The sequence below is a fragment of the Miniopterus natalensis genome, chromosome 7 (genome assembly GCF_054644295.1).
Source record: "Miniopterus natalensis isolate mMinNat1 chromosome 7, mMinNat1.hap1, whole genome shotgun sequence".
Lineage (NCBI taxonomy): Eukaryota > Metazoa > Chordata > Mammalia > Chiroptera > Miniopteridae > Miniopterus > Miniopterus natalensis.
Genome location: NC_142087.1, coordinates 24,689,077 through 24,715,357, shown reverse-complemented (window position 1 = coordinate 24,715,357; position 26,281 = coordinate 24,689,077). Strand labels below are relative to the sequence as shown.

General features: G+C 43.4%; 1 long non-coding RNA gene across 1 annotated transcript in view; it reads right to left on the bottom strand.

Annotated features, from left to right (window-relative positions):
- Positions 1–6,017, bottom strand: part of LOC148092726 (uncharacterized) — a 324,510-nt gene extending 318,493 nt beyond the window's left edge. The window contains exon 1 of the long non-coding RNA XR_015714810.1: positions 6,004–6,017. This is a non-coding gene — a long non-coding RNA (uncharacterized LOC148092726). The remainder of the gene's footprint in view (positions 1–6,003) is intronic.
- Between the last annotated feature and the right edge of the window lie 20,264 nt (positions 6,018–26,281).

Sequence of the window (26,281 nt, the reverse complement as noted above, 5' to 3'; positions counted from 1 at the left end):
AGGATAGAAGACTTTTAGGGTGGTGAGCATACCCAGTCTGATATCATAATGGTGGGTCCATGTCATTACACTTTTGTCCAGCCCACAGGATGTACATGAAGAGCAAACCCTAAGGCAAACTATAGACTTTGAGTGACTGTAATGTGTTAATGTAAGTTCATCTTTTGTAACAAATGCACCGCTTTGGTGGCCTGCTGTTGCCAACGGGAGGGCCTGTGCATGTGCCCGTCAGAAGGATCAGCTCATGAGATAATTCTCAAACGCGATATAATTGAGACGGCTTTGGCCCTAGCACCGCATTTTCCCAAAGAGAAGTAAGTTGCCCTTATTCTAATGTCACTTTGCTTTGAAGGGCGGCAATTAACTGGGGGATTTCCAAGAACAATAATGCTTCGTATAGTGGGGATGACACGACCAGGACTAAAAACGTAGACTGTCAGAGAAGGGAATTCATGAGAGGAAAAAGAGAGCCATCATTAGACCACCTGAAAGGAAGTTTTCAAAGCAAATGGAAATATCAAAGGAGAGAGAAGAAAGCGGGGGGGAGAGGGGGCACTGTCAGGGGGATGAAAGAGAGTAACACACATTTTTGTCAATTTTGTTCTGGTTTCCAAATGCATCGCATGAGGAGAGTCTTCCAGCGAGCCTGGGATTGCGCGGCACTGGTTGTCACGCCCGCTGAAATCTGCCGGCAGTTAAAGCTGACACAGGGCATGGCCTCAGCGTGGCCGCTGGAGAACGCCTTGGCTTCTTTCCAAGTCATGTCCGTGCACTTAGACAGATGTAGTGATAAAAATATTTGCCGAGTAGATATAAGGTTAACCAAACATGGGCGCTGGGCTCCTTCCTACCGGCTCCTAGCAGGAGAGCAAACCTGAATGCAAATCAGGGGCTCAATTAGAAAGCCAAGGCCTGGCAGCGTTTCACGGAGAGCAGGGGGAGGCCCAGGATTTGGGAGAACCAGGACTTCCATGTTGATAACGGAAAGATCATGAATAAACATGGAGGCTGCTTTAGCTGACTCACACGGTACTTAATTTTTTTCCTGCAGATTTCCAGCCAATAACTCAATGTCTGAAATCCCTTCTCCTCCAAGAAAACCGCCTCATACCTGGAAAGCAGAATTCAAGATTTCTCTTTCTCTCCAGAGAGCATATTTCCCCAGTGGCTCAAGGGATACACTTTTCCACCTGGACTTCATTTCTGTTAACTGTATTGACTCTCATAAAATGGACTACAATTATTTTCGCTGTGCACCTCTCAGTAAAAATTCCATTGCTCTGCATCATGTCTCGCCCCTTTTGTTAAACTTATTAGCACCACAGTGTCCAAGTCCGGCTGGAAGGGCAGAGGCATCCGTTAGGGAAGTTAAAATCTGTCCCTCTGAGGCCCGTTTAGTGGCCAATTTAAGTCTTTAACAAGAATCTGGGAGTTTAGAGCCCCTTTAAGCCTCATCTGGATCTATTTTTCCGAAAGTAACCCGGGCCCCTCTTTGGTATGTTACCAAATGTGGCTTTTCATCCTGAGTGTAAGCAGGCGGCCCGGTGCCCTGTGGAACCATCCTGGAAACATTACGCTGGAGCAGCCGCTGAAAGTCAGAATGAAAAGCCTGGTTCCTCTTCCAGGGGAACTTCAAAGCAGGCAGGGCCTGCTCCCATTGTATTTCTCCCTTACATCGAGGGAGCCACATGGCAGGTATGCTTCAGTCTGTGTCTCGCAAAGAGGTGCGGCTGGTTTTGCCGCCCTCAGCTCTTGTCTTGGAAAGGCTGAGGAAGGGGGAGAGGCTGAGAGAGAAATTGTCCCCCACCATGGTCCCGAGCACCCCCAGAACACTGGTGTGCACCAGATCCTCTGGACATGCCTTGACTGCGGGAGTGATGTCTGAGTTTCCATGAAATGGGAATGCTTACTGTTGAAATTGCCCTGGTATGAGATCACCTCGGCAATTAAATGAACAAACCCCATCAAAAGAAGGCTCCGCCACAATCAACAATTTGTTAGAGTAGAACTAAGGTTGCATTGGGTTCATGGGTCATAAATCTAAAAGTGAAGGTAAATTCAAAGCCAACAGTGCCTGAGAAATCATAGCGGGTGGGGAGGTGGGCTGGCACTAGGGCATGTCAAGAGGAGTCAGGATGGGGCCTCCGGACAACCTGTACCTCCGTTCTATGGGCCATGAGAAACAACCAACTTGCCCGGCCGGGCATGGCTTGGTGGTTGAGCATCAACCTAGAATCTGGGAGATCAGGGTTCAATTTCCAATCAGGGCACATGCCCAGGGTGCGGGCTCAATCCCCAGTGGGGGGTGTGCGGGAGGCAGCTGATCAATGAGTCTCTCATCATTGATGTTTCTATCTCTCTCTCCCTCTCCCTTCTTCTCTCTGAATTCAATAGATAGATATTAAAAGATAAATAAAAGAAACAACCAACTTTTCTTAAGTAACACTAACGGCTGTATCCACCTTAGCTCTCTAACTGAGCAGGTTCTTGTGTCTCCATTTTACCTTGTCTAGGTGAATACTGCAGGGCCTACAAGTACCATGTCTAGTTTGAGAATGGTTTTTAAAAGCACATTTGTTTTTGTTTTGTTTTTTTCTAAAATAGACACATTTGCCCATTAAGGAAATACTAACTGGGTAGCTTTCTCGATCTGTTATTTTGCCAATCAATAATTCTTCTTCTTCTTCTTCTTTTTTTTTTTTTGTATCTTTAGTTAGGCAACAATTTGGGATACAATCATTATTGTCCTAAAACAACAAATACTTGCCGAGCTCGTGATAGAGACACAGTGCTGGGCACTGAGGGTGCATAGAATATGCACAAGTGAATCCGGGCCCATTAAAGAATTGCAGAGCGGCTGTGCACACAGGATAGATAAACAAAATGCGATGGAGCCATATGAGGGAGCAGTTGTTAATTGTCCAGGTGGCCAATGCTGAAAGATTTCAAGAGATATAATGGCCACCAACAGTTGGTATATTCAAGGAAGACTTCTCAGAGATCAAGCTTCAACCTGTGTAAGTACGTGTGTTGGATGTTTGTTTGGGTGCCAGGGTACAGATCGGGGCAAACCGGGGTTGGTGACGGCGCGAGTCTGGTGCACTTATGTGTGTGAGTGAGTGAGAGAGGGAAGGGACACAGGACTGCAGCTGGGAAGGCATGTGCCATGTTCTGTGATTCATCAGTTCATCATCCGTGGGAAACAGAAGGTGGGCCCGGGGTTGGTGGATGCCAAGAAATATTTCCAACTCTATTCTGGAGAAAACACTGTCCTGAGAAAGGTTAAGGGAATAACGCCTTATATGGTCCAGTAAGCACAGGGGATGATGCAAACTAAACGCCCCTTGAAAAAAATTTAAAGCAAAGGTACTAGTACATTTGTGGCCACACCAATCTTCATCCGTGGAAAGAGATTTATTTTCCATTTTTCACAAATTTTTAAAGTACTGCTTTAGGGAGTTACAAAAGAAGTGCCTCTTGTTCAGTCTAGAAAGAGTGAACACTGACCTGAAAGTAATGGAATATGATTGAATTCTCCTGAGCAGATGGCAAACAGGTACCAAGAGGTATTTGAGAAAAATTAACCTACTGAGCCTTAGAATAGGGGCTAAGAGAAGCACTAGAAGCAGGAGGCTGTTCCGAATATGTGCTCTGAATCCGTTCTAGCATGACCCAGCAAAGTGCCGCGAGTTTGTTTGCTTGCCCTTCAACAATTTTCTTTTTAACTGCGGGCTACTTTCATTTTAACAAAACTTTTTAAATTAAAATTTTTGGGGTGTCAACAGTTAATAAGATTATATGGGTTTCAAGTGCACATATCTACAATGGCCGCATAAGGAAGATGTGGTACATAGTAGGTTTACAGTTGTGGGTATGCAAAACACAGAGTTTGTTCTTGTACAAGTATTTATTGGTTATTTTATTATTTTCCATACGAACAGCTGTGAACGTACTCCTGCCCACCCTGGATAGACAATGGACTACTTTCTTTAAATAAGTATTATTTAAAATCCCAGTAAGTAAAGATAAAAGTGAAGCTGGCTTGGGTACTGGAGGAGGCACAGCAGGGTTTCTGAGCCACAAAGAGCAGTACAGGGGTCCAGGAGGAAGTCAGGGGCCTTCACACAGTGCATGGGAAATAATCTTCAAGTTGCAAAATGCTAAAGTGTCCACAAACTAAAGAGGGCTGAAGTAATCTAAAAATTACTAAACAGGATCTCACGGGGCTACACATAAATTTAGGCCTCAGGCTCCATGGGGGCTAAATGAAGAAAGCCCTTCTTTCAGGGATTAAAATCAAAGGGGAGTCACTCTAGGTTAGAGTGAGTTCTTTCTCCCCTCTTGAGCCTCTCACTTTAGTGTCCCTCCTCAATTTCCTTCACTTCCCTATTTCCTTTTTTCTGCTTCCCCACTTTTTTAAATCTATCATGTTTAATTCAGCTTTTGAAATTTCTTGCATGTTGCCGTGAGATTCTCAGAGACAAAACAGACATCAACAATATGACAGGTAATGACGTGCACAGTGTTGTTTTTGGCAATAGGGTTTTTGTTTGTTTTTGTAAAGGAAAATCAAGACTGTCCTGAGAGAACATTGTGAAAATGAGAACCATTTCTGCAGCGGAGTTGGATTTGGCTCTAGACAGGTGGCATGAAAATTCTGGCCCTTGATCAGGTAGAACTGTGCAGGTAATGCTGCCTTTAAGCACATACTTAGGATTCTAACTGTGAGGCAGAGGGAGTGGCCACAATGGGGACAATGGTGCAGATGCTTCCTCACTGTGGCCCCACAGACACAGTCTGCCATGAAACCCAGAGAAAGAAAGGCATGGCTTCAGGGCTAGGGAACATGGGCCCGCGGGCCATATAGGTCTGGCCCTGCCAAGGCAACTGCAGGCGGGACTGGAAATTCAATAAATCTAGGGGCTTTTTTCATAGCCAGTTTTTCAGTTGATAATTCTGTATCACCGGTGAATGATGTTATAAATATCAAAATGACCTTTGGCAGAAAAAAATTCCCCACCCCTGCGGCTTAAATTATTAAAGAGTGGGACCAAATCCTCCCCCACTCAATTTGATTCAGGCCTATATTTTCTATTTTATTCTCACCAAAACCTTCAAAAGAAACACTACTTTAAGAAGAATTAAGTCTCTTGTCTCTGACATCAATCTAGGCATCCCTCCCCTATGGTAACGAACTTAAACTAATTTTTTTTATATTTGTACATACTTTATTTTCCAGATAAGAGTCTCCAGATAAGAAGTCCGAGCTCAAAACGATTGTAACCTATTCTGCTTGATCAGAAATCCCTACAATAACAAATAAACTCCATTTTACCTTAATATTGTAAAACAGATTTATCAACAACCTGAGAAAAACGATGAGGGACATGCTAGTGCAGTGGAAGAATATTCAGAGAACTCTAAGCCAGTGAAAACAAATGAGCACTCACTCCCATCTCTAAGGGAAGCAGTCACTACTTAAAACAACCCGCCAATCCCAAAACAAATTTTTTGCAGTTTATTAAAATTATTTGTTTTTATTAACAATCACTTCTTTGGATTTTTTAAAATTTAAATATACAGATCTATGCATGTATTTGCACTTTAATGTCTATTATTTTGTAATTCACAACAAAATAACCATAGTGCCAGGTTTTATATGCATTATGATTCACCTCAGAGAAAAACCCGACTGTATTGAAAAAAAGAAAAAAAAATGCCATCAGAGGTTAAATCCTACTAGAGCAAAAATTTTAGTTTAACAAAAGACATTAAGCCACAGTGCGTCTAATCATTACACATGGTATCTAATACAACATTCAAGAACACAAAAGAGTATCTAAATAGCCTTTCAAGATTCCTCAATGAGATCTGACCTTCATTTTGAGTCTCTTCAAATCACAGCAAACTATATCCATCGAAAATCTCTTATTTTTCCTGTTAATTTCACCTTTAATAACACAATAGAGAAATACAAATGGTATTAAAAGCTAGATCACTTACCATAAATGCCGGTTGAAATGCAGGGAAATGCCTGTGGATAAACCACAAAAATAACAGTAAATTTTAAAGAAACAACTCTGCCCAACCCCGACACCGTTTATTTCAACATCCCTTTTGCTTGATGGTGGGACCCCTCACATACTCAGAGCTCTGGAGCCCACTCAGTTGAAGCAGGAGGCATTATGGAAACAGGCATATCTGATTCACTGAAAACTGTTTCTTACCAGCGCTCATACCAACTCGCAAGAGCCAACTGTTAAGTTTTCAGGAATCTTGTGAACCAATTGTTAAACATAGCTATTAATAAGAAATTAAATTACATGAACTGTAATGAAACAAGTTATATCTAAAACAAATACTCAGAAATCATCTCATCACTTCCCATTTTGCCACCTCTTACTATCACCTCTGCTCTTGAGATTGCTTATGTCTATCCTGTGTGTGCGGTGCAAACACTATGTAATGGTGTCCTACTGAGCATCTTGCCCCAGCTCTATACTAAGTGACGTCGTGTTGATGGCTTAAAATCTAAAAATATCAATCAACATTCATGTCGGACTACACTTATGGGTCAACTGAAACCATAGGTAGGCTATGGATACAAAATTTTGATAAAATTCAATAAAAGTATTCTGTAAGAATCAATTGACTCTATACGAGTTATAAAGAAAGATATTATATATCATTTATTCTTATACTTGTGTGCTACACATTTATTTTATCAGTAAAATTAAAAAATAAAATTATATATATACATACTTGTTATTTTAAGTCAGTTTTTAAACATTTACTGGCACACCACTCCTTACACTGTATGCTAGGGACTAGCTGTTTTCCCAAATTAGGTCATGAGAGTGGAAGCTCAGGTTGGATTGATGCTCTTGTAAGAGGAAGAGAGCTGGCACCCCCAGCGTCCCAACACATGAGGGTAGGACGTGAAGGAAGCTGCCCGCAAGCCAGGAGGAGGGCCCTCGCCAAACATCACCTCTGCTGGCACCTTGATCTTGGACTTCCCAGCCTCCAGAACTTGGAGAAATAAATGTTTCTTGGTTAAGCCACCCTGTCTTTGGAAAATTGCTGCAGCAGCCCAAATTGACTAAGACACTCTATTTTACTTAGCAATGTTTAAAGAATTAGATTGAAAGAGTAAATGAATGTATGCAATTATATAGTTAACTCTAAATTAGACTTTCTAACAGCAGAACGTGGCCTGTGCTTGGCAAGTCCTCTGCCCATGTACCTCTGTGTGAAGTTAATAAAGTTATTCTCATCTTTCTGGTCTTTGTGTTTTCAACTGAAATTAAACATGATAACATCCGCCATGTAGAAATGTGCTGTGGGAATTCACAGAAGCTAAAACTGCAGTTGCTGGTGGCTGTAATAATTAGCATTATTACTGAGCTCAATAAGAGTGAAACATCTGTCATTTTTCATATTTTTGAGTTAAATATGTACATCATATTTTCCTTAATGTTTTTAGAGACTGTATTTTATTCCCTTTACAGGGATGTTCTATTTTAAAAAGTCACAATGTAGGTGATTTTGTTTTAGAGAGAATGTTCATTGACTCCATTAAGTTCACCTATATGTCTGCAAAATGACAGGTTATTTTCTGTTCTTTTACTAGTACTTGCTCATGTTTCTACCAAGAAAATAAGACAGTTTCTGGAGTGGAGTAGGAGCTATTTTTTAATGAGTTAATTCTTTGATTCCTTGAGCTCTTGAGATGTCAATAAGATCTGAAGAATGCTCTTGAATGACTCAATCCATCCAATGAATCAGAACCATGAAGAGAGAGTATGAAGTGAATTCTCCTGAAAGTGTTGGCGCCTCCTTACAGACATTCACCAGGACTATCAACAGGTCTTGTTCTCAGTGTGAAATCAACTGCAAGCTACTCTAAGCAAATTATTACTAATCGTAAGTGCTCAGAGTACAGGAATGGCCTACTTAAAAATACACATTAGAAAATAGTCAGGGTCATCCCTATAATACACACTATGCTCAGTTACGTTCCACTGTGTCTTTTAAATGAGGTAGAGAGAGGTGAGTTTTGGAGCTCGTGCCCCAGGAATTTCATGGGGCAGAACTGAACATACAAACATAGCCAGTCTCATGCTTGCAGTAGAGAAAGTTTTGAGAACTGCTGAACGGAGCCATCAAGCAAAAGCTAGAAGATACTACAAAGTTCTCTATAAGCAAGTGCACTGAACTCCTATCTGGGCGTCCTTCCAGCTCATGATCATGAGACTTGCCTCAAGGGGTCTATCGGAGGATTCAGAGGAGGAAGCAGCACAGAGCACTCTGTCTGACAAGTAGTAATATCTCGATTAATGCCAATTCCTATGGTGGGCACCGTGATGCCCACCACACTCCATTTCAAGGGGGGATTTGTCGCCCTGGAGTAGGGCTTCCGATCCTTGGCACTATTGATATTTTGGATCGTATAATTCTTTGTTGTTGGGGGTGTCTTTTGCATTTTGAGATGTCTAGCAGCACCCTTAGGCTCTATCCACTTGATGTCAGTAGCATGCCTCACGCATGACAATAAAAAATATTTCCAGATGTTGTTAACTGTCCCCTTTGGGGGAAAATCACCCCTGATTGAGGACCGCTTCCCTCTAATGTAGGGCCCAGACCCCAGCGTTGCTGTCAGGTACTGCTTTTCCAAACATCTCCTGAGATGCGAAGAGCCGCCTCACTCAAGGTTATGCCCCTTCCCAAGATAGTCCAGATCCAATAATCAATCAATGCAAAGGATAAAGGCCTTGGCTTCTCGTGGCTCAGTTCAGCGGAGGGCCCTACCAGATTCCCTCTGCCCACTTGTGCTTCCGTCCCCTCTCTTCTCCAGGTGTTGATCCCAAGGGCACACTTAAATAAACATCCTGAACCCTAAACTCTGTCTCAGAATCTGCTTCTTGGGGAACTAACTTGAGTTACCTCCTGTCTGCTTCCCTCTCAGGTTCAGTCCTATGAGTCGGTCTCCCATCAGATCTAGCAGAAGAGAGCACATACTGAACCGCCAGTGGCGGCTTTCATTCGCCTCGGCTCCCAGCTCTATCTTGGAATCAATCATGCAGCTTAATAATTGAGTCTGAATGTACCAACTGCCTTGTCTGTTTTAACAAGGACAAATAGCTTCCTCTGAAAATGACATCGTTGCCTTGAATGTGAAGGCAAACAGATGTGTAATGGAGGGTAACTTTAGTAATATTATTGCATTAATTCAAACCAAAAGGCAATGATAAAGTAGAGATGGAAATAAAATATCATGGAAAAACTATTTTATGTAAAACAAATCTGCATGTAATTCATCCAAACTAAATCTCCCCATTAACCACTTCTTATTACTTAAGAGAGAAAGAGACAAGGAGAAAGAAGAGTGAGCATCTGAGCTCAGCTAAGGGATTTTATGTCACGTAGTCTGTGTACTTTGCCATGATAGATTTCTGATGGAGCCACCAGAAATGAGCAGCGTGAGATTTCCTTTATTTCAAAACTATACTTAACATAGCCACTCCCACAGAAGTCCTCTCCTGGGGCAGAGTGAATGGCAGACTGGGCCAAAGCTCGAGCCAATTTGCCTGGTTTGTTTTAAGTACACAAACCCAGCAGTCACCTGTGGAACCGGGAGAGCGGCATCACCAGCCTAATTTATAAGGCTCCGATTGTCCCTCTGGCAAGACCAAGGCTCAAGAAGCCTCTGTGCTAATCAGGTCTGAGTATACAGCCATCAGAAACTTCTTCATGGCACTTGATTTCCACCCAATATTTTTTCCCAAATCAGCATGCATTTGCTCACGTGGGGGGTTGGGGATAATCATCTGACTTGGTGAGTATAAGAGGATCTTCCTTTTGTGAAATGATGGATTGGGAAAAGACTTCTTCATTCCAGCATGTGCATTCCAAGTAGATTTGTAAAAGTGCAAATCCCTAAGGCTGTGCACTATGTCTCCCAGCCTCTTTAACCGCTGTCTCCACTTACCCCATTTCAGTGATTTGTGAGCAACGAAAGAAACATCCTTCCGCCTGTTTGTCTTGGCCCTAACAGTACCTCAGAGCCAAGGCGATCCAACATCATAACCTTCACCTGCTTTTCCTTGACCCTTGATTCTCGGCTCCTACGTTCCTGCAAGGTGGGAATTTCTTCCTCTCCGTATCCATCCACCCATCGCTTAGGCAGAGAACTTGTGCTCTGAGCAGGCCTGACTCCACCCTCGGCTTCACTGGAAGTCGCTGGTTGGCCTGGGTAAGGCGCACACACTCCCCTCGGCCACAAGAATAGGGAGACGGAGAGTTCTGACATCACTGAGCTGCTGCTGCAAACTAACTGCAAACTGCTCCCACCTTCTAGAACCTTTCAATTGCTAAGCCAAAACTTTTCTTATTGTTTAGCCAGTTTTAGTGAGATTTTCCATTATTTGCAAGCAAAAGCATGCTATCTATATACCTTCCACATAAGTGTTTTTAATTTTGTATCACATTTCACCTAATTGAAGAAGCTGTTGATTGCCAAAATAAAAACCCCCACATTATTTCATTGAACTTTGCGTGCCCCTAAGAGAGACGAAGCTCTTTATAAGTTAAATATAACAAGTGTTTTCTTATCATTTCGGATTTTTAGCATGTACTTACTGAAATTGCTATTTTGGATTTATTTAGATAATTTTTAAGTCACATCTTGCTCTGGAGCATAGGTAAAAATGAGATAAATTGGTTAAGTTTTCCTAAAAATTCCTCACACTCAGAGTCTAGTATTTCTGAATCACTTTTCCAAACAGAATCATTGATCTAAGTTTTCCACAGTTTTATTCTGTGCTCTCAGGACCGGCGCTGCTGATCCAGTCCTTCAGGAGCGCTTCACTGTTGACTCTGAACTTTCCTCCCAAGCCTCTAACACAACACTCTCTCTAAAGCTTTGGAGCTGGCTGCTGCTTCATTGCCAACAAAGTTTCTCAGACAGCATCCAACACGCACACACCTCCTCCCCAAACGGCCCCTAATGGGCTAATTGGTTGGGTGAAAGTCAAAGGGGTCAATTTACCAGGAATGACAATCAGTGAAACCTCATCACAGCTACGCTTGACTGTACAACATCTCAGTTTATAAGAGGCAACCTGCTTCCAAAGAGGTTAGAATATGAGAAAACATGCATCAGTGAAAGTCAGGGCACACCGTCCCTCGTCTTAGATCTTTGGTTATCAGCACAGTGGGCTGTGCCACAGTCCCCTTTTCTAGAATGCAGAAGAGTTGAGTATTTCTCAAAGTGCGATATGCCTGACTCTAAGAGTACGCATGGTCCATTCCGATGCAACACACACTCATTATTTTTGGGATACTCCATCATTTTCCCCAAGCCTTCGCCCCTCCTTGTACCTCGCTCGGTGCTATGTGACACTGCAGTCCCTCCACGAGGGGACAGTGCAGTTTCCTTGTCCCACTGATGATAGATAGGACTTGGTTTTGCCAACGGGATAATAGCAGACGTGACAGTCAGGCTTGTACTTTTGTATTCTTTCTTGCCTTTGGAGGAAAATCATGAGAAGAACATGCTTCATGTAGCTGCTGATCCAGAAAGGCTGAGAGGCAAGTAGAGCAGATCAACTGAGCCCAGCCAAGGTCAACTGAGCCCAGCCAAGGTCAACTGAGCCCAGCCAAGGTCAGGTGTGCCCCAACCAACCCACTAGCGTGTGGCAAGAAAGACATGCTTAGTACTGTGTGCCATTAAGTTTTGGAGTTATGTTTGTTACACAGCATTACTATGAGTAATAATATAAATATGCTAAAACTATAAGTTACTATAATGTATTATAACAAGGGATAAACAGTTTTCCACCTAAGGTGGCAATATAAAGTCTCCTTTGAAAATAAAAATACTTAAAGGGTGTATTAAAATATCATATCCAATGTCCGTGTATATACATATATCATGTTCCTAATGTCTATAGACTATTCTATGGAATGATTGCTCTATGTATTTGACTATTGCCACATTGATGAATATGTAGGTTGCTCATAAATTTTTCTATAACAAATAACCCTGTAATAAGCATTCTTGACTATGCCCTTATATACTTATCCTATTCTGTTAGTTACCCCCTCCCTGATATTTTTTCAGTGTAAAAATCTCTTCAACAGTAGAAAAGAAATAATAACCCCCCCCCCCACCATTGCATCGGTAGATAGAACAAAAGGATACTGTCTCCTTAACAAGTTACACTGGAAAATGCAAATACTACCAGCTTATCTCTTGTTCTCAAAGCTAAGTAACCTGAAGGTCAAGGTCAATTAAAGGAGACTGAATGAGCTCACATGGAAATGGCCAGTGGAGTGTTTGGAGTGCACTGTGCAAGCTCACCCAAGCACCAAAAATACCAGACATCACTCTGTTTTTGTTTTCTTCATTATACCCTTGAAATAGCTGTCACAAGGTCATTTATGGCCAGCCGCTTTCATGTGTGTAACTACAACTCCATGCAGCGTAAAGCAAACTATTACACAGCCACAAACAGGAGCAGTCCTCTTCCAGACTTTATATTTTCCAAGATCAGCTGGATTAGTTCCAAGGTGGATTTATTAGAAGGAAAGGCCAGAACCAGCAAAGGGGGAGACTTGCCTTTGCAGAAACTTGCTCGTGGGACCAGTAGGAATGTTTTACTAAAAACTATACATATGTGAAAATGAGAACAGGTCACCATAAACCTGTTGAACCCAAAAGAATGTCTATTGTGTCCCAATATGTCTACATCTGTAAGCTCACTTAACACAGACGCAAAGGGAAGGCTAAGTTTAAGAAAATAAACAAAAGCTTCTCATATCACAGCAAACTACTTGCGCAATACGCAAGCTCTCATTGGAACAAAATGTGCCTAACATGGTGTCTCTTCAATAACCTTAATCACCTCCAGTGTTTTAAGTATCTGTTCCACATCTTTCTCTGACTAAAGCGCCTGTATTACTTACAATTGCATCCCTGGCACGGAGGGCCGGGGAGCATGAGGGGATGGCCTCAGGTGGCCTTTTCCTGTGCAGAGCCTGGGGCAATGGAGATGGCAGTCAATCACTTCAGGTCCCCTGGGAAGTAACTTACCCACCGGAGACTGAAAGGCTCAGAGCTCAGAGCCTTTGCCAGGGGAGGTGATAGTTCTCAGGCTGGTTACTGCACTGCAGTACAGGAACTCATCCATTTCTCAACCTGAGCCTCAAACACTCCTCCAAGCCTCACTAATGATCTGCTAAAAACCTGAACAGCTTTTGGAAAGGAGAGAGATAACACACATTCGATAATATTTACTGAAAGGCCATGGAAGCCGACAGGACACCAGGAAGCCGAAGCTTCGGCTCTCAGGCTCTTCCCCCTCTTGTGACTTCGGGAAACAAGCAGAGATAAAGACACCACCTAATAAACGCCAAAGCTTCGGGGACCTTTTCACATGGGGTTTGCTGTCTCTCATACAGACACACACGGCGGAGAGGAGGCGTTAGCATGACTGTCCCCAGATGCAGTGAGGCAGCTCCCCAGAGTCCCACAGCGGCTACGAGGAAGGGCTCAGACAGAGGCCTTGGCCTTGCGACTCACAATTCTAAGCACTTCTCACCGCAGAGCAGAGCCAGTGAGGTCAGGACGACAGACACGGCTGAAGGGCGCAGGAGAGGCCATCGCGAGCATCCTGGGTCCTTGAGAAAGGACTGGCGCGAGTTGAGAATGTATTTTTTTAGAGTTGAGAATTCTTTCCCAGCATAGTACAGTATGAAACCTCGCTAGGCACCAGCCACCACCCATAACAGTATAAACGCTGCCACCAAAGGGAAGATGAGGGTACCAGTGGGCCTGGGGACCAGGCGGCTTTGGAGCCACCACCTTGTTCCATTCAGGGGAACAGACAACTGTAGCCCGGGCTGCACCCTCCTCATATCCAGCACCGACTCTGCCCTGGATGAGCGGAGGTCCCTTCTTTTCTGTGCTTACTAACCTGTCACAGGCCACACACTTGCAGAGGGAGCAAACTGCCAGGTACCAGCACGTGGGGGCTTCATGCCTGCGGAGTTTTTGACACACCCGTTTCATCTCTTAAGATGTGAGCATGATCTCCTCACAAACTGGGCAATCCCATTTCCACCCCTCCACAATCTCATGGTGTGAACTTGAAAACAAGACACAGGAAAAGAGGTGGGAGTCCACGGGAACACAGCCACTTCTTAGGTCAACTGGATGCGCGCACACCTGACTCCATCTCACATGTGCGGGAGTCGGTGGGGGGGGGGACCCTCTTCACGGTCACCTGGGGCCTAAGGTGTGGCGTGATTCATAAAGAAAAGGAACTTCAAGTAAAACGAGTTGTGATTATGTGGCTCAAGTCAACGTGTGAAGATAGTAAACTGGCCTTTCCTTAGTCACGAAGGAAAACATTAGTCAGGCCTAAAGTACACTTTATATTTAACCAGGGAATTGATTAGAGGATGCTGACTGGGGAAGAGGCGTCTAAGGGATGCACCCTGTAGGAATGACTCAGTAAAGATAAGCGAGGAAGGGAAAGGAAAAGGAACTTGGTCGCCAATATATTTCCCAAGTTTAAGGACCACTGCTCATGGCCTCTGGTGGCTGAGCTTTGTGGGCCATCGATCACCGTGAAGAGTTCTAGCAAGCAGAGTCTGTTATGGAAATGGGCAAACAGAACAGGACGAGAGCAGCCAGTCTGCAAGGAACTGACAGCCCAGGTGCCAGGAGGGGAGTTATCTGCACACGTTTCCCAGTGATCACAGCATTAATCCAACCAGAATCATCCCAGGGCCACAAGGAGGACAGCAGGCAGCTTGTCTTTCACTGTGTAGACAGTAAGTCCTCAATGTCATAGGTTGGTTCTTTGGCTGTAAGCAAAATGACATATAAGGAGGTCCTACATCTCCATGGTATAAGAAATACCATAGGCTATTTGATATAAATAAGAGTTAAGCTCCTATAGCATCCCATCAACATTATAACAGAACTACACCGGACATGATAACATTATTCAAGGACCTGTTGGGTACACCGAGGATCAGTGCTGATTCCTGCACTGGGAGATGAACAAATAAAGTTCTGCAGCATGTTACACACCTCTGATTCGCTAAGAAAGTAGTAGAGACTTAGCGTAGGCACTAAGTTGCCATTACCGCTAGAGAGGCAGCGAGGTCACACATGCATGGACTGATGGATGCATGTGGGTGGATAGACAGAGGAAGGACGGCAAGATGGAAGGACAGGTGAATGGATGAATCCGTGACTGGACCAACTCTTAATTTAAAAATGAATACTTTTAACTACCTCTAGCTCTGGTAGATTTTGGCTTCATTGGAAATGTAATTTCACAAAGTGAAGGACTGACTTTTTAACCACAATATCACAGTTGCATTTTGCAACAAGTCCCCACATAATACCAGTGCTGCTGACCTTGGGATTATCCTCTGGGTGGCAAGAGTTTAGAACCTTACTCACTGAACTTTCACACTCGGATCCTTCTGCTCATGTTGAATGTTGTATCAGTAAAGCTTTTTATGGTGCAAACAATAGGCAACTTAATTCTGAGTAGCGCTCAAAATAAGATAAATTTATACCCTTTTATAATTTCTTAAAAATCTCATGATATGTATAACTTCAGGTAAGGCTTAATCCAGCTACTCAGTGATGTTTCGAATTACTCTACCAAGTACCTGCTTGGCTTAGGGTAATTGGCTGGTATGAACCACATGCTGTGTACATCTGCAGCAGCTGTGAACATGCTATATCTGAGGAGGAAAGATGCCAAGGAATATGTCAGGTGCCTTTTTGTTTTGTTTTTTTGCTAATACCAAAGCTGAGGTATCCTCTCTTATCAAAACTGCAAGTGGATTTTTCCTTCTTAGGTTGAGAGGAAGTGCCTATGTAATGATTTCTGAGAACTACTTATGCTCTTCTCAAGACTATGATTCAGTGATCTGAAAAACTTCCGAGAACTTGGTCATAATATAAGGCAGAGGTTATTAAGGACTATAAAAAAAAAAACACCCACAAATATATGAAATCTTGAGTTCTATCTTTAGATTGAAACATAAATGACCAGTTAATTTAGAATTTTTTAAATTTCCGTTAAATATTCTCTGAACTCTCAACCCAACATTTAATAACCCGTCCTAGTCGCACACACATGCTGTCTCTTACGCTTTTCCCTCTTCTTCTACCTCTCCCTCCACGCTTTCCTTGCTGAGTTTTGGTAATATGGAGTTATCCTCACTGTGGCTCACTGGGCCATGCTCATAAGACTGGGGCTCCTAAGCAGCAACCAGAAATGTTAGTAAGGGAAGGAAAGACATGAGTTTCTCTTTATGCTGTTTCCTACCGGGGTGGTGCATTTGGTTTCCCTTACTCTGGTCGTTCTAGTTCTTCCATTCAGAATGCTGAAGTGCCTGGAATTTCAACCCTGATTTTTCATTCACCTTTGATGTGGAGCAAAACTTGGAAAAAAACAGAAAATTTTCCTGTTTCTATAAGAAATGTCATGACATTTTGCATTCTGCAGTGAGTGTAGAAGCTCACAAGATTATGTTGATGAGATGGTGACTCTGCTATCACATCCAGGAATTGAAATGATAGAAGAAAAATGCAAATATGTTCAAAAGAAATCAAGGAATTATGGATCTTTATTCTATTTTGCTCCTCTTGAATGCTAATATACAGTATTTTCTAGTTACTTATGGTAAGGAATCTTTTTGGAAAATTATTAGCAATGCAGATATGAGTATATTTGGGTACATTTCATCAGGGAGATTTTTAAGTATATATATAATGACTCACCTATGATATTTTATGAGCTTTAATAAATGGGTCATTTATCCAGATTAGAAATTCAGTTGTAGAAAATGAACACAGAGTTATATTTGGATCTTAATTACACAGGCCAGAGCCACTGGCGTAGTCATTAGACATAATGATTCCTAAGCTTTTCAGAAGAATGGACTGATCAGGGGGCATCTCACTGGGGCCATTTTCTGGCTTTAAGAGGCCTGAAATTTTACCCTGAGGTTTCTCAATAATTTAAATGGTACAGTGTCTGCATAGGATCTCAGAGAACTGTCAATTTCCAGGTGGAAAACACAGCCTGGGTCTATAGAGGCCCTGCCACTTTGGAAAATCGATGCAAGAATCTGGATAAATCAATCGAAATGAAAATCATTTTAGACACTTTTCTTTAGCCAACTCTGGTGCCAATGCTTTGTTCATTTAGCCCATATGCTTCGATGATGCAATTACTACATTATGACTGATTGACAAGATACGACATGGCCAAAAGAAGATTATACATAAAGTATATTAAAGAACTCTATTAAATGGATACAATTTTCTTCCCTTCTTGATCTTTTCTACTGTTATTTCACCTTTTAAAAAATATATATAGTGCATGTACAAAATGAAAGCCCCTTGAACTTGCTTAACCTCTGCTCTGCAGGTCATCATTTGTCTCATTAACACAAAATTATAGGGTGTTTTGATGCTTCAGCTGGTAGCAACAACTATTATTTACAGCTCTTCCCATAGCAGTTGCACCTTTGGGAAAACAATGAGAAGCTAATTACCCTTGACTTAGCACCTGAACTTTGTCACCCCTTAAATAAGCACTAGGAGAGAAGGAGGAGGCAGAGCGGAGAGTGCTGGGAGGTGCTGAAAACCTATGCAGCCACAGATGCATCAAGAGGCACAGGAATATTCTCAGCAACAGCAAGCTCTGGGCCACGTCCAACCCCACTCCCATGATGCCATGCAGCCCCCCAAATTAATGCCTCCGGATGCATCCTCCTATAGACTGGAATTTTGCTTCAGGTAGCAACAGAGGGGCTCTGTAGGTCAGGAAATAAAGGACAAGTCTGTAAAAAAATATTGCTGTTTCCTATTAGGTCATATTCTTATTACAATTTCATATGGAGTCTGAAAATCCAATTGTAGTCAAAGCATAAAATCACAATATTTAGATATAGTGTGAAGGGCTAACTGTAATTTGCGGACAGCTCTTAATACTCATTAATTAGGCTAAATGTCATTGTGAGGTTGAAGGAAATCATGTCTTTCTATAAGATTTATTCAAACCCATGCAATCATAGTTTTATCTTGTACTTTCAAGGACCAATGAGAACATTTAATTAAACATTCACCCACGGCAGGATGCGGCCTTTCAGAGCGTACCTGAGAAAGGAGTCAGAGGAGGGAATATGTAACAAGATGTTCAAAATATGATTTTTTAATCTTTAGACAAAGTCAGTTCTGATGGAAAGTAAGCCATTTGACAAAGTAAAAGCAGCAGCACTATAGGTAAAGAATATTAAGATTCTCTTTGCCAAAGCTACAAACCATAGGAAATTTCAAATTAATAAAATATTTTGCCAAAAAAGACAAATCATGATTTCTAAAGGGTTTCTGTTTTAGAATATTGGCTAGGTTATGATTTGGTTCCTTCTTACTCTCTCTCTCTCTCTCTCTTTCTCTTTGTAAGTATATACCCTGGAGACAATTCATTAATATGAAGTACCCTAATCTGGTCTTCACTCTCCAGAGACAGCTACATCAACATATCAACAGTCATTATCAAATAGCAGAGGGTTAGGTAATAAGCAAATAAGATATTAGAAATAAATCATTACTGGTGAAATAAGAGGTATTCAAGATATGTAGCTGGCTAGAGAAATTCTAGGGGCACCATCTCTTCTGCATGAAAGACTGTATAAGAATCTAGAGATTCTGGCAAGTTCAGCCACCTAAGACCTTTGGAGCCGAGTCAAGGTCACAGCTCTGTCTAAAGCTACAATCACACACTGAATGGATGACTTCATAGCCCGATCCACCTAGAGGATTGACTGCTCAAAACGAACTTTTTAAAAATATTTTTGGCATGCCTGCAGGTAGAGGGGAACCACTAAGTGTACAGGATAAGGCCGGAGGACTATTTCTGTGACTGCTTGCTAATGGATGTGTGCATGTGCGACAAAATTCTGCCTGAGAAGAGCTTGTACTGTAACATACAGTTGTGAGATATCAGTAGAAAATGTTCACCCCTTTCTATTTTCACACCTACCAGAGGCTGATAGTATTTGACAGATGGCCATGATGATTGTTGTAAGTCGTGGGCAGAAGCGTAGTAACAAAGGCAGAGTGTGGTGCTAGAGGGGCCGACGCAGGAGCAGGCTTGAGATAGCCAGTGCTCTCCAAATACAACCAGGTAAGGTGGCTCAACGCAAGAGAGACATGACTGTTTTCTCCATGTAGTTACAAAATATACTATCAGCTCAAAAATTAGTGCTATCACACAGAATATTTTTTCATGTTAAGATGCATTTGACGGCAGCCAGTACTAGAAAGCGAGAGAGATTCAACACTTCTGTTTAAGGGGGAGTGGGTGGAGGAAGGCTCTGGTTTGGGCGAAACTTTTTCTTCCATTCCATTCATTCATATCAATTGGCTAAGAATTTGCCTTGTTAACAAGTATATTTATTATTTTCCAGTTATATTTACTTACTATTTTAAATCTTCCCAAGAAATTAAAAGGAAAGAATAAATTTTTAAAAAAATAAAATATGAGGCCCTGGCAGGCGTGGCTCAGTGGGTTGAGTGTGGTCCCATGCACCAAAAGGCGACCAGTTTGATTACGGGGCAGGGCACATGCCAGGGTTGTGAGTTCAATCCCCAGGAGGGGGTGTGCAGGAGGCAGCTGATCAATGTGTGTCTTTTCACATCGATGTCTCTCTCTCTAAAATCAATAAAAAACATATTTAAAAAAAAAAAAATGAGAGGAATTGCAATGCAGAAAACAAGTGGGCCAGATGTTAACAGCCAATTTAATACCCCAGGTTCTGAAGTTGCACCCGGGATGGTTTCCTTAGCTCAACCAGTCTTGGTTTTCACTATAATCTGGTGTGTAGCATATGCTATGGCTCACGGTTCCCACGCACACCAGTGCCTTCTCATCCTGAGCCCTGTGGCTCTCTGGCCGTGGTGGACGACTTCAGTGACGGATATAAGGCGGGACAACTCTGAGACGACATGCTCCATTCAGCCTATCATAGGATCTCATGGGACTGAGCCCTCGTTGCCCGCAGCAGCAGCCTCTTCAACACTGCACCTGTGTTGGCTTTCTGCCATCCCTACTGTTACTTCCACATCCCCCTACCAGTGGGTCCCAGCATCGCCTTTAAAATCTACTCCATGTACCCACCAGTATCAGTCTGCTTTAGGGGGAACCCAGCCTAAAGCATGTGCTCATACCGGGTGCATGTGCCCACCTTAGTGTCCATATGAAGCACACGGTCTAAACCATTTCTGTTCTCCTGGAGATACGAGCAAGCAGCCCCTTCCCTTTATTGCTCTTTCTGCATTCTCTTGCAAGTTCTGGTTCTCCCACTGGAAAGAATTATAAGCCGCTGCACTGTGACTTGTGGAACTGCATGCAATCAGTATGCAAGAGGAAAAATGAATTGCAAAATGAAAACTTCCTGCAACTTGATATACAGAAAATAAAGGCAAGGAACTAGAGAAAAGAATTCTTAGGCAAGCTTGATGCCCAGTCATGATCATTTAACCATAAAATCGACAAGTGAGAGCTTCAGGATGTGTATCGTGAGTCATTTGATCCCAAATAGAGGTTATTTTATTGTACAGAGCCTCGCGGATTGTCCATCTGTGCACAGTTGAGCTATACCCAACCAGAATTGGCTTCCGTGGAAGCCTTAATTGATTTTGTCATAGTTTTGATGATCAGTTGTAGTTAAGGAAAGACAGAGAAGAAAAGAGGCTCCGTCCGTTAATATTGGGTTAGTTAACAAGCAAATGAGATATTATAATTGTTCCTCACTGGTGAAATGAATGGTGCTCAAGATGCGCAGCTGGAGAGAAGCTGAGGAGCAGGTGTCTGCCGGCCTGATGGTCTGGCGGCAACCGTTCCCTGGGAGACCAAAGGGACGTCCCTGAAGCAGGCCAAACGAAATGACACCATTTTCACAAACCAACTTGCTTCACCTTTTAAGAGGTTCCCTCCAGATTTCCTCTGCCAGGCATCCTCAGAGATAAACAGAAACGTGACCCCTGGACAAATATTTACGAGTCTCAGCCCCGCAGAGCTCTCTGCTCCCCGCGATGTTCTGTGTATTTACACAGGGGAGCACTTGCTGTCTCTGAAAGATGTCGTCTCCGGAGGGTAGGGGCCGGGGGTCATCTTGAATGTGGTTCATTCTACTGATCTCAGTGGCTGAGCAGAAGGGCGAGCTTTCATTTACTGAGGCCTTTCATCCGATTCACTTCTTCTGGTGTCTCCTCACGCTTCGCCCCTTCGCGGTTTAAGGTCAGAAGTAAGACCAGGAGATGTGGCGTGCTTGGAAGTCGATAAAAACAAAAGAGGGACTTAGGAAAGCGGAGGTCTGTCACAGAAGCATGCTATTTTTCTTTTATTGGGTCTCGTGCAAACCTCTGAAAGCTAACAAATCTACCAGGGCTGTGAGCTGTAAGCAGATAAATGCTGTCAAATACCCGAAGGACTTCCACCCCGCACAGCCTGCCCCTGCCATGGTGCAGGCCAGGAGGTCCTGCTGAGGCCTGTCAGGATCCGCAGAGGAGGGCGCTGTGTCTAAATCAGACCCTCTCTGGGAACACTCCGCCTACAGCACTGAAGAATTGATTTTTTTAATCTGGTTTCAAATTCATGAGATCCTTGAAATCTTATGTTAATTCCTGCATATTTCCTGCTTTCCACTGCCTAGGAATTTAAAAGTAAAATCAGCAAATTGAATTAACCACACTGGGTCCCTTTTCTTAATGGGACTTTTGGAGGAACTGTTTGGAAGCTGAATTTTGGGGATAGTGGGCCCTGGGCTGAGGGATCTTTGGGTCTTGCTGTCACTGATTAGCATTGTGACCCCGAGGAAGCCACTTCACGCCTCTCTGGGTCCCATTTCCCTCATGTTGAAAATAAAGAGGCCACACTAGCTGACTTGTAAGCCTCTTCCCCAGTCTGACATTCTTGGATTCTAGTAACCATAGCTGGCCTTCAGTGAACACCCACCACGTGCTATGCCGTGTTCCAAAAGCGACAGGTTACTGAATTCTCGCCGCAAGCCCACAAGGTAGGTATTATATTTATCATTGGCCCCATTTATCGATGAGGAAACTGAGTCCCCAAGAGGTTCGGTGTCGTATATAAGACTATACACCTAGCGAGAGTGCAGCCAGGGCTTGATGAGGCCCTCCACCTCTGGAGACTGCTCTCCTAACCACCAGGCTACCTGGCCTCTGACTCTGACCCCTTGAAGGCTGTCCTAAAAGTAAATGATGTACAGTTACATAGCACCTAAGGTCAGGTTCCTCCAAAAGCAGACACTGAACATAGGGTTTTGGATAGAAGTATTTTATTTGGAAGACGATTCCAGAAAGTGCTGTGAGAACAAGACGGGTGAGGTGGGAAGAGAGGAAAGCCGGGACAGTGCACATTCAAGAACACGTTACTGTGGGCAACGGGCGCTCAGGCCTGCTGGGGGCGCTCTGAGGGGCTGCGTAGAACACAACTTGGAGTTTACTACTGAGGGATGCTTTAGAGAGGCTGTTTGCCCACAATCCCATCCTAACTGGCTTCCTTGAGCGGAGCCCACCCTCTCAGCCACTGAACGCCTCTCAGGCAGTCTTCAGCAAGCAGGGGAACCAGCTGGTAGCACCCTGGGTAGACTGAGGGATACGGGGAGGGTGCTGCAGGAATCTGCTACCCACGGCCAGGAAGCGTAGGAACCAGGACTCACAAGCAGGCCATCTGGCTCCAGTCCTTGGCCTCTGAACGAGCTAATCACCTATGTTGTCAACTGTATAGGCTCCAAAGTTACTAAGGGGAAAAACGGCCTTGCTCAGTCTCCCACCAAGGGTCTCCCTGCCAACCAGGCTGTGCTTGGTGCGAGGGAAGAATCCTGGACCATTCTCTCGTTTGGTTTAACTCCAGATTTGACACGTCCCATGATTTATAAGAGGCCTGGGCTACTTAATGAGCTTGATCTGTGCCCTGAGCTAACTGCATCTTCCCCTGCTCAGCTGCTATTGATTAAAAATAAATGCTTTCTTCGTTTATTCTGGACAATTTGTTTGTCTTTTCCACAAATGTCCCATTAGCTCTCAGACTCATTTTTTAGTTCAGCTGCCAAGGCTAGTCAAGTTCGTATTAAGTGCAAAATGATACATGGCTGCCATGTATGCGTTAGTCGAAGGCACTTAAAGAATACTTGAAGCAAAAATTTTATCTTCTCTTAATTAAAGAATAAAACCCAGCTTGATCTTATTACTCTGTGAGATAACATTTCACCAGTAAAAGACATTCCCCAAGGACTCTGATAAAACGGACAAATATATTATTATAATATGATTAATCCATAGTAGAGATCCTCTTATAGGAGGTCGGCAGGGCTCATTTGATAGCAGGCTTAGCTCTGCGCCAGGAGGTCAGGGGTTCTTACTATTTGACATTTACAGACCTGGCAGTAGAACATGATGAAGTATTTGAGTGAGCAAACTGGTCGTGACCTAACAGCCCAATAAAACAACGCCGGGCACTTGCGCTGAGCATGGCAATCATTTAGTTTTCTTATCCTCACGTCACATGGCAGGTGACTCAAATGTGAATGACGGCTGGAACGTCAAGCTACCTCACCGGGTTCCCGCAAGGATCAGACGACCAAAAGTTTGCAACTTAGGGGAGGAAGGACGCAGCAGTGAACAGACCTCGCACAGCCAGAGGGGACAGACCTCTCCAATCAGAAACAATGACCCTCTCCCCTCAGGAACCCTGATCCATACTTTCTCACATTGCCGGATAAGACAGGAGACTGCTACTGCCATTCATTTTTTCATCTGGTCATCACGTACTCGCTGAGGCCTCACTGTGTCCCAGGCACTGAGAGTGCTGACGTCCTTTTGGCGAGAAAAAGCAGACGGGCCCCCACCCTTAACAACTTAAAAATCTGGCAGGAAAAGACAATTCAGTGAAAGAAGCACACCCTGGTGACAGTGCACCTGAGGCTGAAGATGACAGTAGCAGTGAAGATAACAGTTTTTTTGCGAGCACTCCCCGTGTGCCAAGCATTGTGCTACGACGGCTGCAAGATCTCCTATGCTCCTCACTCATGAGGAGCTGCTTGACCAAGCCAATGCAAGTTTCTGAGCTTCGATTTCCTGCTGGAAAAACAGGAATGAGAAGAGCACCCCTCAGGGGTTCAGACTTCCCAGGGTAATCCACACACCGCTCCGAGCACACCCTCTCTTCACAACAAGGCTCGGTTCCTGGGAGCTAGCATTAATATTATTCCCTTTTTTTTTTTTAACAGATAAAGGGACTGAAGTTTAGAGACCACGATGCACTTTGTCAAGGTTATGTAGACAATGAGGTGTCCGGCTGGGATTCAGATGTCAAAGGTCAGCCTTGTGACATTAACCTGCAGGATGACTCAGGCCCTTCCTTTGCCAGGTTTCAGGAGCTCGCTGGAAACTTTCTCTGTCTTCTGAACTCAAAACACTTGTCACCTGTGTCAGTTATTTACTTTAGTATGTTCTCATCTATGTTTCATATTTTAACCTAAGTAGTAATCCTGAGGTTCGTGACTTTTAAACTCGATACTTAACACACTTTCATTGGGCACCTTCCATGTGTCAGGCAGTTGTGAAGAAGACACAGGGAAGGAAAAAGGGCGCCCTGTTCGCCGGTCTTCGTTCGCCCAAGGGGAGTGTGCAGAGGTGGAGGGTAACCGGGAGGTAGCTCAAGGGCAGGAGCCTCAAAGGCAGAGGGTTTCACAAGCGGACAGAGAAGGAGTTTCTGACACAGCCAGGAAAGTCAGCCTCCCCTCGTGGCCCAGGGGTCAGGTAGGTAAGAAAATAAATAGCACCTGCATTCCTGATCCTGCTTCTCAGCAGCTTCTTAAACACTTAATGCCTGTTGTTTTATTAATTACAGTTTCTCTTAAAATGTGTCCTCTAATCTACATAGTAGAATTAGAAACGATCTTGCCCATTAGATTCCTTTTCCTATGACATACAACACTGAATAAATAAGATACTGAGAAACGGTCAAATCAAATAAGAAATGTATTCCATATAAAATCAAAACCTTGTCAACCAAATTGTATTTAGATGTTTCCACCCAGAAAACAAACCAACCTAGAATCACTCTAAAAAGGAGTACTCCGGGATTATCCACAGTGTGTCTGCTGTGCTTCCAGGTGACAGAGATGGAAATACTGTTGCAGTGAGGGCTGGGTCTCCTGTGAGTTCACAAGTAGCTACGTCCAGCCAACAGGTATCGAATCTAAGGCAGGGCTGTCCCGGGCCCGCAGCAGACACAACGTGGGTGAGCATCGCTCTTCCTCGCCCGCCTGCTGCACTGCTCCACACATCCCGTGGCGGATGTCATAATAGCTGAGACGAGTGACCTAAACAAATAGGCGCATATTTTCCTCCCATAACAAGTGAAGGTGTAGTTCCAGAAATTCATCAGGGCCCCGGGATTGTTCTTGTCTCCCATCCTTAGGGTGGGCCTCCCATCCTAATGGTCTCCACCTCCAGCCCCATGGGCTGAGTTCCAAAACAAGGGGAGGAAGGAACAAGAAAGCAGGGCATTGTGCATATTAAGAAACAAAAATTTGCTAGAATTCCCCAGCAAACCTCCACTTAGACTACATTGCCCCCAAGCATGACACAGTCCCATCTAGCTGCGTAGGAGTCTAGGAAACATGTTTCGTTTTGTTTTGTTTTGAATGGATAAGGTACATGGCCATTCCAAACAAAACTGGGTTTATTATTAATTTATAAGCAAAAGTGGATAACACATGTAAAACTAACAGATTCTGCCAATACAGACACACACACACAGAAATATGCAAAAATATTAAAGACCGAATTATAAAAAATATTAGAAAAAATGCTGTTTCTCTTTTTGCCTCTGGGTATGAGCATTATAAATCTATTAAGAGGCTCTGTCTTGGGATATTCATTTATATTACTCCTGTATTTCTCTCATAATATTTAAATATCTCATGTTTCTCATACATATTGGAAATTAGTCTCAATTCTCAAGGACGGCCTTACTAAGTCACATCAAATTGTACCCTTTGGGAGGAAAAAGGATTCGCAGCGATGGAAAAGAACATATATGCATGCCGGATTGGTTTTACTTCTGCACTTTTTCCCTCTTTCATTTCCTAAATACATCTTCCCAGAAGGACTACCACGTATTCGCTCTTCTGGGCTTTCCTCCTCATT